This window comes from Bactrocera neohumeralis, chromosome 5 (genome assembly GCF_024586455.1).
Source record: "Bactrocera neohumeralis isolate Rockhampton chromosome 5, APGP_CSIRO_Bneo_wtdbg2-racon-allhic-juicebox.fasta_v2, whole genome shotgun sequence".
In the NCBI taxonomy this organism is placed as follows: domain Eukaryota; kingdom Metazoa; phylum Arthropoda; class Insecta; order Diptera; family Tephritidae; genus Bactrocera; species Bactrocera neohumeralis.
In genome coordinates this window covers 31,132,572-31,145,208 of record NC_065922.1, presented here as the reverse complement: position 1 = coordinate 31,145,208, position 12,637 = coordinate 31,132,572, and the positions used below count along the sequence as shown (strand labels likewise).

The following is a 12,637-nucleotide window of genomic DNA, read 5'->3' as shown; positions in this document are numbered from 1 at the left end:
TTTGACAGATCACGTGATTTCAGACATGTGTGTCAAAGAGAAAGATGCTCAGTATGCTTTGACATTTCATCATGAATAGACTTACTAACGAGCAACGCTTGCAAATCAGTGAATTTTATTACCAAAATCAATGTTCGGTTCGAAATGTGTTTTTATCGACAAATTTTGTTCAGCGATGAGGCTCATTTCTGGTTGAATGGCTGCGTAAATAAGCAAAATTGCCGCATTTGGGGTGAAGAGCAACCAGAAGCCGTTCAAGAACTGCCCATGCATCCCGAAAAATGCACTGTTTGGTGTGGCTTGTACGCTGGTGGAATCATTTGACCGTATTTTTTCAAAGATGCTGTTGGACGCAACGTTACGGTGAATGGCGATCGCTATCGTTCGATGCTAACAAACTTTTGTTGCCAAAATGGAAGAACTGAACTTGGTTGACATGGTTTCAACAAGATATACATGCCACCAGCTCGCGATTCTATGGTCATTTTGAGGGAAAACTTCGGAGAACAATTCATCTCAAGAAATGGACCCGTAAGCACAACAAGATCATGCGATTTAACGCCTTTAGGCTATTTTTTGTGGGGCTACGTCAAGTCTAAAGTCTACAGAAATAAGCCAGCAACTATTCCAGCTTTGGAAGACAACATTTCCGAAGAAATTCGGGCTATTCCGGCCGAAATGCTCGGAAAAGTTGCCCAAAATTGGACTTTCTGAATGGACCACCTAAGACGCAGCCGCGGTCAACATTTAAATGAAAATATCTCCAAAAAGTAAATGTCATGAACCAATCTAACGTTTCAAATAAAGAACCGACGAGATTTTGCAAATTTTATGCGTTTTTTTTTTTAAAAAAGTTATCAAGCTCTTAAAAAATCACCCGATACAAAGTAGATATATATATAAGTAAACATATAATTGCAGCTTATCATCACTAGCGCGGACAAAAACAAGCTAACTAAGTAGAATACGCAATGACATAATTGTGCCAGTGTCACAGACTTGCTTCTACACATATCTAAATATAGTACATACTTATAGTATGCAATCAAAAAATAATAATATAAAAGTATAGTACATAAAGTAGAGCTTAGCAGCCGGCATATCAAATCGGTATGTGCATTTAAGTATCTATAATGTCATGACGTGTATAATTGCATGTAGACAGCTTTATTCTCATTTCAAGTTTTATTCTCATTTCTGTTTCTTATCGAAAATTATTCATCCATAGTCTAGCGGGCGTAGCCACTGTGTCTCTATACAAATCAAAAGTTGTCATTATAAAGTATTTTTATTTAGAGCGAAATATCCCATATTGTCTTCGTGCTGTACCTCACTTATTCTCTTTGGTTTTTTATCCAATTTAGAGCTAATGAAGAATTCAGCATTGCTGCTCCTAGCTCTTCTAAAAACTCTGTAAAAAAAAATTACAGGTCTCTTAAGTCTTATGGGAATACCAATTTCGGAATTGTAGTCATTTAGCAACTCAAGATTAATACAACATACCGCAGCATGCCTGCTAGAACTTCATACGCACGTAGACTCTAGAAAAATTGACGTCGATTCATTTTGTCACCTTCAATATGTATTTCGCTGATACCTTTCTTCAGCTGGAGATACAAATGGTTGCTTCAGAAATTTTGTATCTCTCCCTTCTCATTTTCAAAGGAAACTTATGGCTTTCTGTAAATTGTCGCACTTTCTAGAAGATTTATTGGTGCTTCCTCTGTTTGACGTTATTCACTCTTAGTGTCTTTCTTTCGACAGATATGTTGCAATTTTTTCAGTTTTCTCTCTCAGTGCAATTATATAATAAAAGTAGGTTTTTCGATTTATACTTATGTCCGATATGCTTTTGGTTATATTTGGTTTGGTGCAAAAGGTGGATCCATCGTCTTTTTGTCGGATCTGTGCTAGAGGCATTCGCCAGAAGTGGAAAATTGTTTCCTTGACACCTGCTACTCCGCAGCATATTATTTTTGCAGTCTTTGTGTGGTAGGGAGGACCCATTTTGGAAAAAGACCATGTTCCCCAAATGGCCAGAGCGTTGTTGTGGAACTAGAAGATTTCTTGACCCATTTAATAAGTCGTTAGCTTCTTCCTGCCATATGTTTTGGGATGTTAGTTAGGCCATTTTGCCCTATTGTTTTTCCAGGCTGGGAATCTTGTTAAAGATTGCCATCTTTCCTTTGGTGATTCTGGAAGAATATGAGGAAACAACTCAAAACTTCTTCTGCTTTTTCGTTACCGAAAATGTTCCTGTGGTCAAGGCTTAAAGCCCAGATCTATCTTGGATCGTCATTTTTCTGCTCTTATCTCTTGATGTGTCAACTAACAAAGTTATCATGAGTTAAATTCATAGGCCAAGCGCCGCCTGGCTGAATATAGTTGCTTTATGTATATTCCTGTGGTTTTCTAATAGAAATTTTACTTTTTCTAAGAACTTCAAGATGCTAGCCGATCAGAAAACATAGAGAGATATGAATAGATCAGCGGAGAATACCCCCGTGCCTGAGACTGAGTTTATCCTCCTCAAAATTGAAAGATCCATTCTCGTCTAATGGTATTTTTATATCAAGAAGGGCTGCAAAAAGGGCTTTTGAACCGATCCGGTTTTGCGGGTTTTGAACCGAACAACGAATCAAACCGATTTTTATTTCAAATGCGAAAACCGAACCGAAAACCACTAAAAAACATAAAGTTTGCTTTTATTCATGAAGGGTATACAATTACCGTTTTGCCAATTTTTTTCCATTTTTATCGTATCGCTTTTAATTACAGCTGTTAAGCTCGTGTCACATATTCATACATAATTAGCCACTAGACATAGATTTCGAACAATTCAGAATGCGTTTGCTGCGTTTTTTAAGCATTTGTCTCTCCGCTCATATGATCTTATTATTGAGAGCAATTCTACAAGTTGTGTTTCTGTTTTTCATTTTTTTTTTCTCTAAAGCGTCACTGAGTTTAATTCAATTTGTTCTGTTAGTTATCGTTCTCTGCACCAACAAAGTTTGCATTTTCTTACAAGTATGATCGAATAACTTGCAAAAAGCTATCTTCAGCGCTGTTTTTTAGACCAAAAGTACGAAAAATGTCTGAGTATGAATGGAGATGTAAATGGAAGAAGTGAACGCACTCAACTAAGGGAACGACTCTGTCATGTCAATCATTGTTGTTGCAATAAAATTTAATTGTTATGAGAATTTAAAAAAATCTTGTAAACATTTGGTTGGTTAGGGTTAGGGTGTACTTACTCACCTGTCGCAATCGCCGATTTCAGTACACAGCTATCATATAAAGAAAAACTAAAAAACATAAATGTTTATTTGATATAAAATGCCAAATTTTCATTTTTATTATGCTTTTAAAAGGTTAAAAAATTTGCCACTAGATAGCATTATGCGTTTGCTGCGTTTTTAAATTCGTCTCTCGCTCATATGATCTTATTAAGGAAAATATCTTTTTTTATTTTCTTTTTCTCTAAAGCGTCATGAGTTTAATTCAATTTGTTATAGTCTCTGCCAATTTGCATTTTCTTACATATGATCGAAGAACTTGCAAAAAATTAGCAAAAAAGGGACGAAAAATATCTGAGTACCCCAATTTTTTTAAATGGAATCAAGGACTCAACTAAAGATCTGTTTTTATCATTGTTGACAATAAAATTTTATTAAAAATCTTGTAAACATTTGGTTGGTTGTTAAAATATGTCGCAATCGCCATTTCTACACAGCTACCATATAAGCTTACCGATCAAAATAAAGTTCTTTTGTGGAAAAAATTTGCATTTGGGATAGATTATGGTTAAAAAACGGTACAATCTCCGAATATTATGCAGATCGAACTATAATATAAAGAAATTTAATATCCTCTTATTGGTAATTGACCTTACGTTTACAAGCCTGTGCTTTACTGTTTACTCTCAAAGTTCTTAAAATATCACCTTTTATGTGTAACAGCAATAACGTGAGCTTCCGTTAACATAGATAATGAGCTCAGATTAAAAAAAAATGTATATACATACTTATTTTAATAATTATTAAAAAAAATTTATATTTTTTATGATAAAATTCAACAACATTTGTAATTAGACAAAAAACTTACTAATATTTTTCACCCATTTCTGCTAGTTTATTTGATAAATTGTTAAACTTAATAATATGACAAGTCAAGAACTTTTGTTTACATTTATGAAAGTCAACCAAACCTTTGTTTAAATTTTTTGGGGTCAACGCCCTTTTTGTTTACATTTTTTAAGGTCAATGCCATTTTTGTTTACATTTTGTGGATCAATGACCCCTTTATTTACATTTCATGAGGGCAATGACCTTTTTTATATTTAGCCAAGTTCTCAACCTTTTTTTACATTTATGAAAGTCAAGAACCATTGTTTTGGGGTCAGAAACTTTTATTTACATTTTATTGGGCCACTGACAATTTTATTTACATTTTTGAAGGTCAACAACCTTTTTGTTGCCAAATTTTACAGTTTGTCTTCGGTGTTTAAGTTAAAATTGATGGTCAAGAAGGCTTTTTTTATCTGTTTAACGCAAGAAATCATCTAATATGAGCAGCTTCCTACATCCCAGACGTCTCAATAGTGTCTCCTCAAAAGCTTAGCGAGCTTGGTTAAGATGCTCATACACATCTATCTTATGGATTGGGCCTAGCAACAAATAACTACTACTTCATTTACGAGATATACGACGATATCGACATAGTTCAGCGAATTAAAAGACAAACTACGCTGCCACAAAATAGAATTGTGGAAATCCACTGTCCTATTTATTCCAAAAGGGACGAAAGTCTAGGGTTTAAGACGAAAAAAAGAATAATTTCGTTAATACAATCGATGTATTTGATCTTACACATAAGAATGTTCACTTTTTTCATCTTAATAATTAAAAATCGGAAGGAAATTCGACAAATATTTTTGTGTGGATAGTGAAATTTTTCTTTTTTTGAATTTGCACATTTTTTTTTAATAATTCCATATATTTAAAATATGATTCAATAATTCATTAGTAGTGCCGATAAAAGGCCCGATCGCATTACTTTTACAAGTTTCATTTCATTTATAATAAATTTTTCGATTGCGATTTCTTATGCACATGCAGATATCAATGAATCAGGGTTTCTCTTATTGTGCAGTGACATGGTTTAATTTACTGTCGCATGAATCACAAAAGTTCCACATAAATGACACAGCAATTTTATCACAAAAATGTAAGTCCATTAAAGTATAGTCATATGTAAATGTAATACAGAAAGTAGTATAAAAAAATATATATATGACAACAAAGAGTGAATATTATATATGAACACTTTAATTGGTGTTTTGTGGAAACGTGATATCAAAATTACGTATAAAAATGTATATGTATACATGTTTATATATGTATACTCGTTTGTGCACCAACCTATTTAGTTTATAATATAATATGCAAGACTCAGACTGTTTTTCGAAAAAAATGGTATATTTTGCTTTCTTTTTTCCAAATAATCTTTTCAGTGATCCTTCCGATATTCCAAGGATGCCAGTAAGTTTTCTGACTGTTAATCGTCGATTATTAAACACCAGCATCTTTATTTTATTGACGATCCTCTTTAAATAATTTTTACCAATCAAAACACTTGTTTCCTGCAAACAATTATCAGCGAAGATATTTTGCAACATTCTGAACGTTTCGGCACCAGAAACTTGAATAACTTCATTTCATCGTAAAAATGCACTTTATGTACTTCAGAAAGACAAGCGCATATATAAATGATCAGGATGACGAGACGAGTTGAAATCCTCATGTCTGTCTGTCCGTCCGTCTATTTGTGTAAGGTTTAATTTGAGTAAAAATTGAGATATCTTGATATCTCGTTCGTTTGTAAAAAATAACTCGAAAAAAAACAATTTCAAAAGGTGGGGGAGACCCCGCCCTCCCGTAAGTTTAATGTACATACATTCTGAACCACTGAAGCTACAACAATCAAATTCATCTAGCGCAAATATTATAAAAGATCCTACCGACAGTGTGAAAATGGTTGAAATTGGATGATACCCCAGCTCATTCTCCATACCGCGGTACTGTTAAAACTACGCGCGATACCCGTAACGTAGGGTGAAAAAGCCGGAGCAAAAGTTGTGGATGGATGTGGTATTTTAAATTGCCTCTGATTCTTTCCTTTTGAGTGTACAAATCGAGAAGCAATTAATATAACAGGATAGAACTTTGCACGAATAAAGCCCTTAGAGTATGCCGCCTTATGCCCAAAAATTGACCAAATCCAACAAAAACAGTTCAAGCCCCTAGATACCGAATGTTTGGAGCCCAACATTTACAATTGACTTTTTACTAATCTATAAATGAGCTTCAGAGAAAATCTTTTACTGACAGTAATATGTATCTCTGTGAACTACAAATGTGTTGAATCGGGCCAAACTTCGCTTTGTCTTCATATACATACAACTGTGATCCAATTGAAAAGTGAATTTTGTCCATTTCATCTCCTTTAAAGTAATCCCCTCCCGCTGCAATACACTTATGTCAACGAATTTTCCAGTCATCACAGCACTTGTATAAATTAATAATTCACCTTTCAATTTGATTACAGTAGTAATACTTGTATAAGATTTTCAAAGTTCCGGTTGATTTTATATCGTACCGCAAATATCGATCAATATGTGAGTTATCTCAATGAAAATGACAGGGCGTGTTTTACTCACAATAGTGTATATTTGTGCCGCGAAGAGATAAAATTGAGTGAAAACATCACCTAGTCCCCATATAAGTAATTTCGAAGTTTCGAACATCCGGCTGATTTTACTACATATAATTGTTGAGGGTATGTGAATCGCAGAGAATCTCAGAAAGACATTTTATTAGTATCTGGTATTGGAAAAAGTAGATAAATTCGGGTCTGTACTTATTATTGGGTAGTCGAAAAAGTCGTTTAGCATTTCTAATCAAACTTCAACTTATTTTTTTTTTATATTTATACTAATTAATTAATTATGTACCATTTTAGTTCACCACTTTTTGGCATTTGTAAGATAGAGGCATTACTCCATCAGTATAAAACTTTCATTGGTGTAAATCGAAACTTCTACACGAACTGACGTAGTATCCCTTTCCCTTTTTTATACAAAAATTTCAAAATATATTGAATTTCTTCATTATTTTCACTCATTTTTGAACAGCTGTACCTTTTTTCAACTTTCCTGAATTTATTTTTTTTTTTTGGTTAAATGAAGCTTTCTCACCTTTCCAGCACTATATTTCTATGACACAATGTGATTGGTAGCACTGGAGATATACGACTGCAACGACATCTATTGACAAAATACGAAAAGACTTTTTCGACTACCTAATATAAAGTTTTGCCAGCACCTAAAAGAATTTTCCGGCCTTTCATATGTTAAATATTCTTTGTTCTCGCAAATTGTATGATTTTAATGAATTCAAATTCGATTTTTATTCAATTACGTTTTTCGTGGTCAGTTACACTACAAATCATTATTATTATTGAGTTTTAAATTTAGATGCTTCTCATTTATAAGTATTTTTGATGACTTTGCATAAAACTTTTTCATAATAAAATTTGAAAACTGTTTTCATAAATCGTTTTAATATTTTAAATTGCTTTTGATTATTTCAAATACACGAGAATATTAATGCATTTGATGATAAATATAACTTTTGAATGACTTATTCATGAGAGACTCATAATAGAAAAAACAATGTTTTTGTCAAATTATAATTTATTTTCAAATTTTCAAAGTGAGAAATGACCTAAGGGGGGGGATCATTATTATTATTGATGCTTCTTTATAATAAGAATTTCTTTGCTGTTTTCAAAAAATATAATTGCCTGCAAAACGTTCAAACTAATAAAAAAATAAGAACACTATAAAAACCATCAACCACTTGCCAAATAAGAACACAAAGAAAAAAGTAAAAAACCAAATATTTCACTTAAAATTTTGTCGCGCGAAAATTTACAGCTGATCAAGCGTAAATTTCTACAGCTTCACACGTACATCTCTTTAGCGATCACCATTTACGGTCGCTACTGCTAAACCAAATCAATCGCTTCCATATATACATACATGTTTGTAGTGTGAATTTATATATCCGGGTACAATTCCTCATGCATACACACTTATCGAGCGAATGTAAATAGCTTTTAGCGTAGTTCATGGGGCAAACAGCGTCAACGAACCGTTTTGTGCAAATCGTCGCGCTCGTGTATCCATCAAAATTAAGGCAATAAAGTCGTCACTTAATAGTTAGAATTGTTCCGCAGCTGAGTTTTGCCTCGCGGATTAGTAGCGGAACGTAGGGAGGTGTAGGTGATTTAGTGGCCGTCAAGTGAGCATATGCTGGTGTACATATAAGGTGGGCTCAAAAAGTAAGATAGCTCAAATTCTGCGAAGTTTGTCTATTTAAAGTTTACTTTAATTTTATTTTATTTGAAAGCTGAGAAGATGACAATAATTAACCACACTCTGGCAGCAGCTCTCAGCTGATGAAATGATTTGAATAAAAGCACGTTTTTAAAGTTCCTATAACTTCTTATTTCGTAAATTGCAATGAAGAAATATTTTTTAATATTAAGAAGTTAAATTCATCATTACTGGAAGATGTGATCTGAGCACAGATATATGTAAGTGTTGGCATAAGAGTTTTGTTGCTGAAAAAGTTTATTTAAGGTGACCGACATTAATGTTAATATATGAAAAAGTTTTTAATGAAAAGAGGAAATCGCCATACTTTTTGAGCACACCTCGTATATGTACACACAGAGTATGCCACCCGTACAAAGGCTTCAATTAATATATTCTTATTTTTGTTCCTTTTCACGCTTTTCGTACTTTTTCTTAATGAATGTGCACTTGCTGCTGTGCACATTTATATAGTATATACACATATATACATATGTGTATTCATAGGTATATATTACGACATTTTTTATACATACTCTTTGGCTTAAGCTTTTGTATATTAGTCTTACAACTATCATTCATAAAAAGAGAAGTATGCCCTATTTTAGAATAAGATAATGCTTTTTACTTTAAGACCCGGGAAAAACCATCCAAAACTGCTTACCACTGAGTTTGTAATCTTCACGTCGAAAGCATTGATACTTTCCAATGTGTTACAATAATGTGCCTGATCCAATATTCACAACTTATGTGAGACCTGAATTATTGATGAGGTCTCATGGATGTATGTACATCCATAATTTTTATATTATCATGTAATCTTTCTATAGACAAAGTTATAAATTGCTTCTAAACCTATCTCATTAAATACGTCTTCTTCTTCTTAATTGGCGTAGATACTGCTTATGTGATTATAGCCGAGTTTACAACTGCGCGCCAGTCGTTATTCTTTTTCGCTGTTTTGAGTCAATTCGAAATACCAAGGGCAGCCAGGTCCATCTCCACTTGATCTCTCCAACGGATGTCTTCCTCTTCCTCTGTTTCCCCGGCGTGTACTGCCTCAAATATTTTCAGAGCTGGATTCGAATGACATGACCTAGCCAGCATAACCACTGTCGCTTAATTCGCTGAACTATTTCAAGGTCGACCAAGAATCTTTCTCTCGAAAACTCGTACTCGAATCATCAGATGTTGTCATTGTCCATGCCTTTGCATCATATAGTAGGACGGATGTGATGAATGACTTATAGAGTTCGGTCTTTCTTTGTCGAGAGAGGACTTTACTTCTCAATAGTCTACTCAGTACGAAGTAGCACCTGCTGGTAAGAGTTATTTTGCGTTGAATTTCGAGGCTAACGTTGTTGTTAGTATTAATACTGTTTCCAAGATAGACAAAATTATCTACGACCTTGTTGTGTCAACAGTGACGTTGAAGCTAGTCGCGAGTGCGACGACTATTTGTTTGATGACAGGAAATATTTCGTCTTGCCCTCGTTCACTACCAGACCCATTTGCTTCGCTTCTTTGTCCAACCTGGAGTTGTACACTTTTGTAGAAGATTGTGCCTTCTCTATTCAGATCTGCAGATCGAATTATTCTCTTGAAGAAATCACTCGATAGGTAGTCCCCTTCTCTGAAACCTCGTTGGGTATCGAAAGGCTCGGAGAGGTCTTTCTCGATCCTTCGGAGCTTTTGGTATTGCTCAACGTCGGAGAGGTCCTTCCCGATCCTGACGGATCTTTGCGGGGATCCAAAATTCAGACATAGCGGCAGTTCCTTTTCTTGCTGTCAAAAGAAACTTTGAAATCGCCGAAGAGGTAATGTGTTTCGATCTCCTTTTCACGAGTCTTTCCCAAAATTTGCCGCATGGTGAATATCTAGCCAGTTGAGATTTTCGAGTTCTGAAGCCACAATGATAAGGTCCAATCAGTTTTATGACGGTGGACTTTAATCTTTTACACGGTTCGCTCGATAAAACCTTATATGCGATGTTGAGAAGGTTTATCCCACTGTAGTTGTCGCAGATTTTAGGATCTCCCTTTTTGTGGATTGGGCAAAGCACACTTAAATTCACTGATACATGCTCCTTATCAGTTCATCGCCGTCTAGCTCGGCCGGCAATCCATCGGCACGCTGTTTTGTTGTTCTTCAAAGGGGTAATTGCTATTTGAACTTCTTCGTAGTCGTCTTCTTCATCGTCTTCGATTGGAAAATCGGCTTTAGCATATCCAAGTGTTATGTTTTTACTGTTGTTCATCAGGCTGAAGAAATCTGCAATCCATAATTTGAGTATGCTCTAGGCATCAGTCGCTAAATCACCTCTGGGAGTTGAACTATACCGTCCGGTCTTGAAACCTTCTCTTAGTCATCGTATCTTTGCCGGCTTATCAAGCTCTTCATACTTACGTATTTCGGCCTTTGTGTTTTTTCTGCAAATGCGTCCCGCTTCACTCTTTTTTAAACTCATTTTTGCTAAACTACTGTCTACTGTTATAAACATTTGTGTGATATATTCAGCACCAGTTTCACTGTTTCATAAAAATGATTGCAACATTTTATGGTACTCTCATTTTAATTTCATATATTTACATGAACATTTCGTGACTTTCTGCCGTCGCTGAAAATTCGCTGGAAACATTGTCTTATCTCCAAAAATATGTTTTGAGATAGTAAATTCTCAAAAATTCAAATTGTACTTATACAATTTATGTACATATGTATATTCTCTTTGCCAGTTCCTGCTTTTTGTTTATTTACTTTTTTGTACTGTATGTGTTTTCTTCCAAAAAAGCAAGCTTATGCGCATGCGCAACTTCATACAACTTAATCAGCGAGTGCCTGCTTGCCCACTGAACGCTTGAAGTAATATAAAAGGAAAGTTAAAAGGCAAATCAACAAGCAAACAAATTCATAAAGTTCAACATACTTTAAAGTACAAAAAGAAAAAAGCGTACTTGTGGACATTAGGGTTGTTCAGATATACATTATGATAAAAAATGTATAATAGACTCAAAATTGTATTTATTTTACATTATTAAAAGTAGTTGCATGTATTTACTCTGTAAAATTATTTTTAACTTGAAAATTGCAGGAATTAACTATGCCTTTGTCCCTGAAAAAATATATTATTCCATATTTATTTGTAATTATTTTTACTAACGAAAACAAGTCACTAAATCAGTTTAAACTATCAAAAATCTTTTTTTTTTAATATTTATGAATTAGAATAGAATATGTCGTCTAATGATAGTTTCCATCTATAAAAATACTTAGATATAGTAAAGTATTTCTTTGTAAAAGTTGGTGAAATCAAAGGGAACTAGGGAAAAAGGGCAATCGTAACCTTACTGGAAATATCCTATGTATACCAAAATAAAACGAAGAAATCGTCAAATTACTTTCATCGATAATTTCTACGAAGACCGATTCAAGTGATTTTAGCATGCCAAAAGTGTTCTAAATTTGATAGAAATTGTCCAAATACTTCATCTAGTATATACAGAGTGATGGTAATCAAGAATTTGCTTTGCTTTGCGTCAGATATTTGTTTTGACTGAAAAGTTCAATGCAATTTGTATCACTCCGTTCCATTAAAAATAGGGTAAATGGTTATTATCATTCAAAAGAACATTCCGTGGCATTTATTTTTTAAAGATTATCTCTTCCAAATCTTGACCGCGCCTACGTATCAGATGGTTCCTACGTTGAGTCCACTTTTCGATGACTCGTTGCAGCATTTCGAGTGTAACTCCAGTAACTGGCGAATGACAGAGGTGATGTTTTGTTCCAAGGCCTGAATCGAAGTGGAATTGTCCGCTTAGACTTTAGACAGAACCCCAAAGGAAAAATTCTGACAGTATGATATCACACGATCTTGGTGGCCAATCGGTCGGTCGAAAACATGAAGCTACCTGATCACCGAAGTGTTCTCTCAATAAATCCGTTGATTTATGTGTGGGAAGTGGCGCCGTCATGTTGAAACTGAATGTCGCCGCTATCACGAGATTCAATTACAGGCATCAAATAGTCGCTTATCATGGCGCAATAACGGTCGCCATTGACGGTGTCGTTCTCACTGGCATAATTTTGAAAGAAATATGGACCGATGATTCCACCGGCATCGTTGTTTTTTCTGGATAAAGTGGTAGCTCGTGAATCTCTCTAGGTTGCTCTTCGTGCAAAATGCAGTAATTTTGTTTC

At 34.4% G+C, this 12,637-nt stretch overlaps 1 long non-coding RNA gene across 2 annotated transcripts in view; it reads left to right on the top strand.

Annotated features, from left to right (window-relative positions):
* LOC126759582 (uncharacterized) overlaps positions 1-12,637 on the top strand; it is a 113,973-nt gene that overhangs the window by 85,312 nt on the left and 16,024 nt on the right. The gene's annotated exons all lie outside the window — the stretch shown is intronic.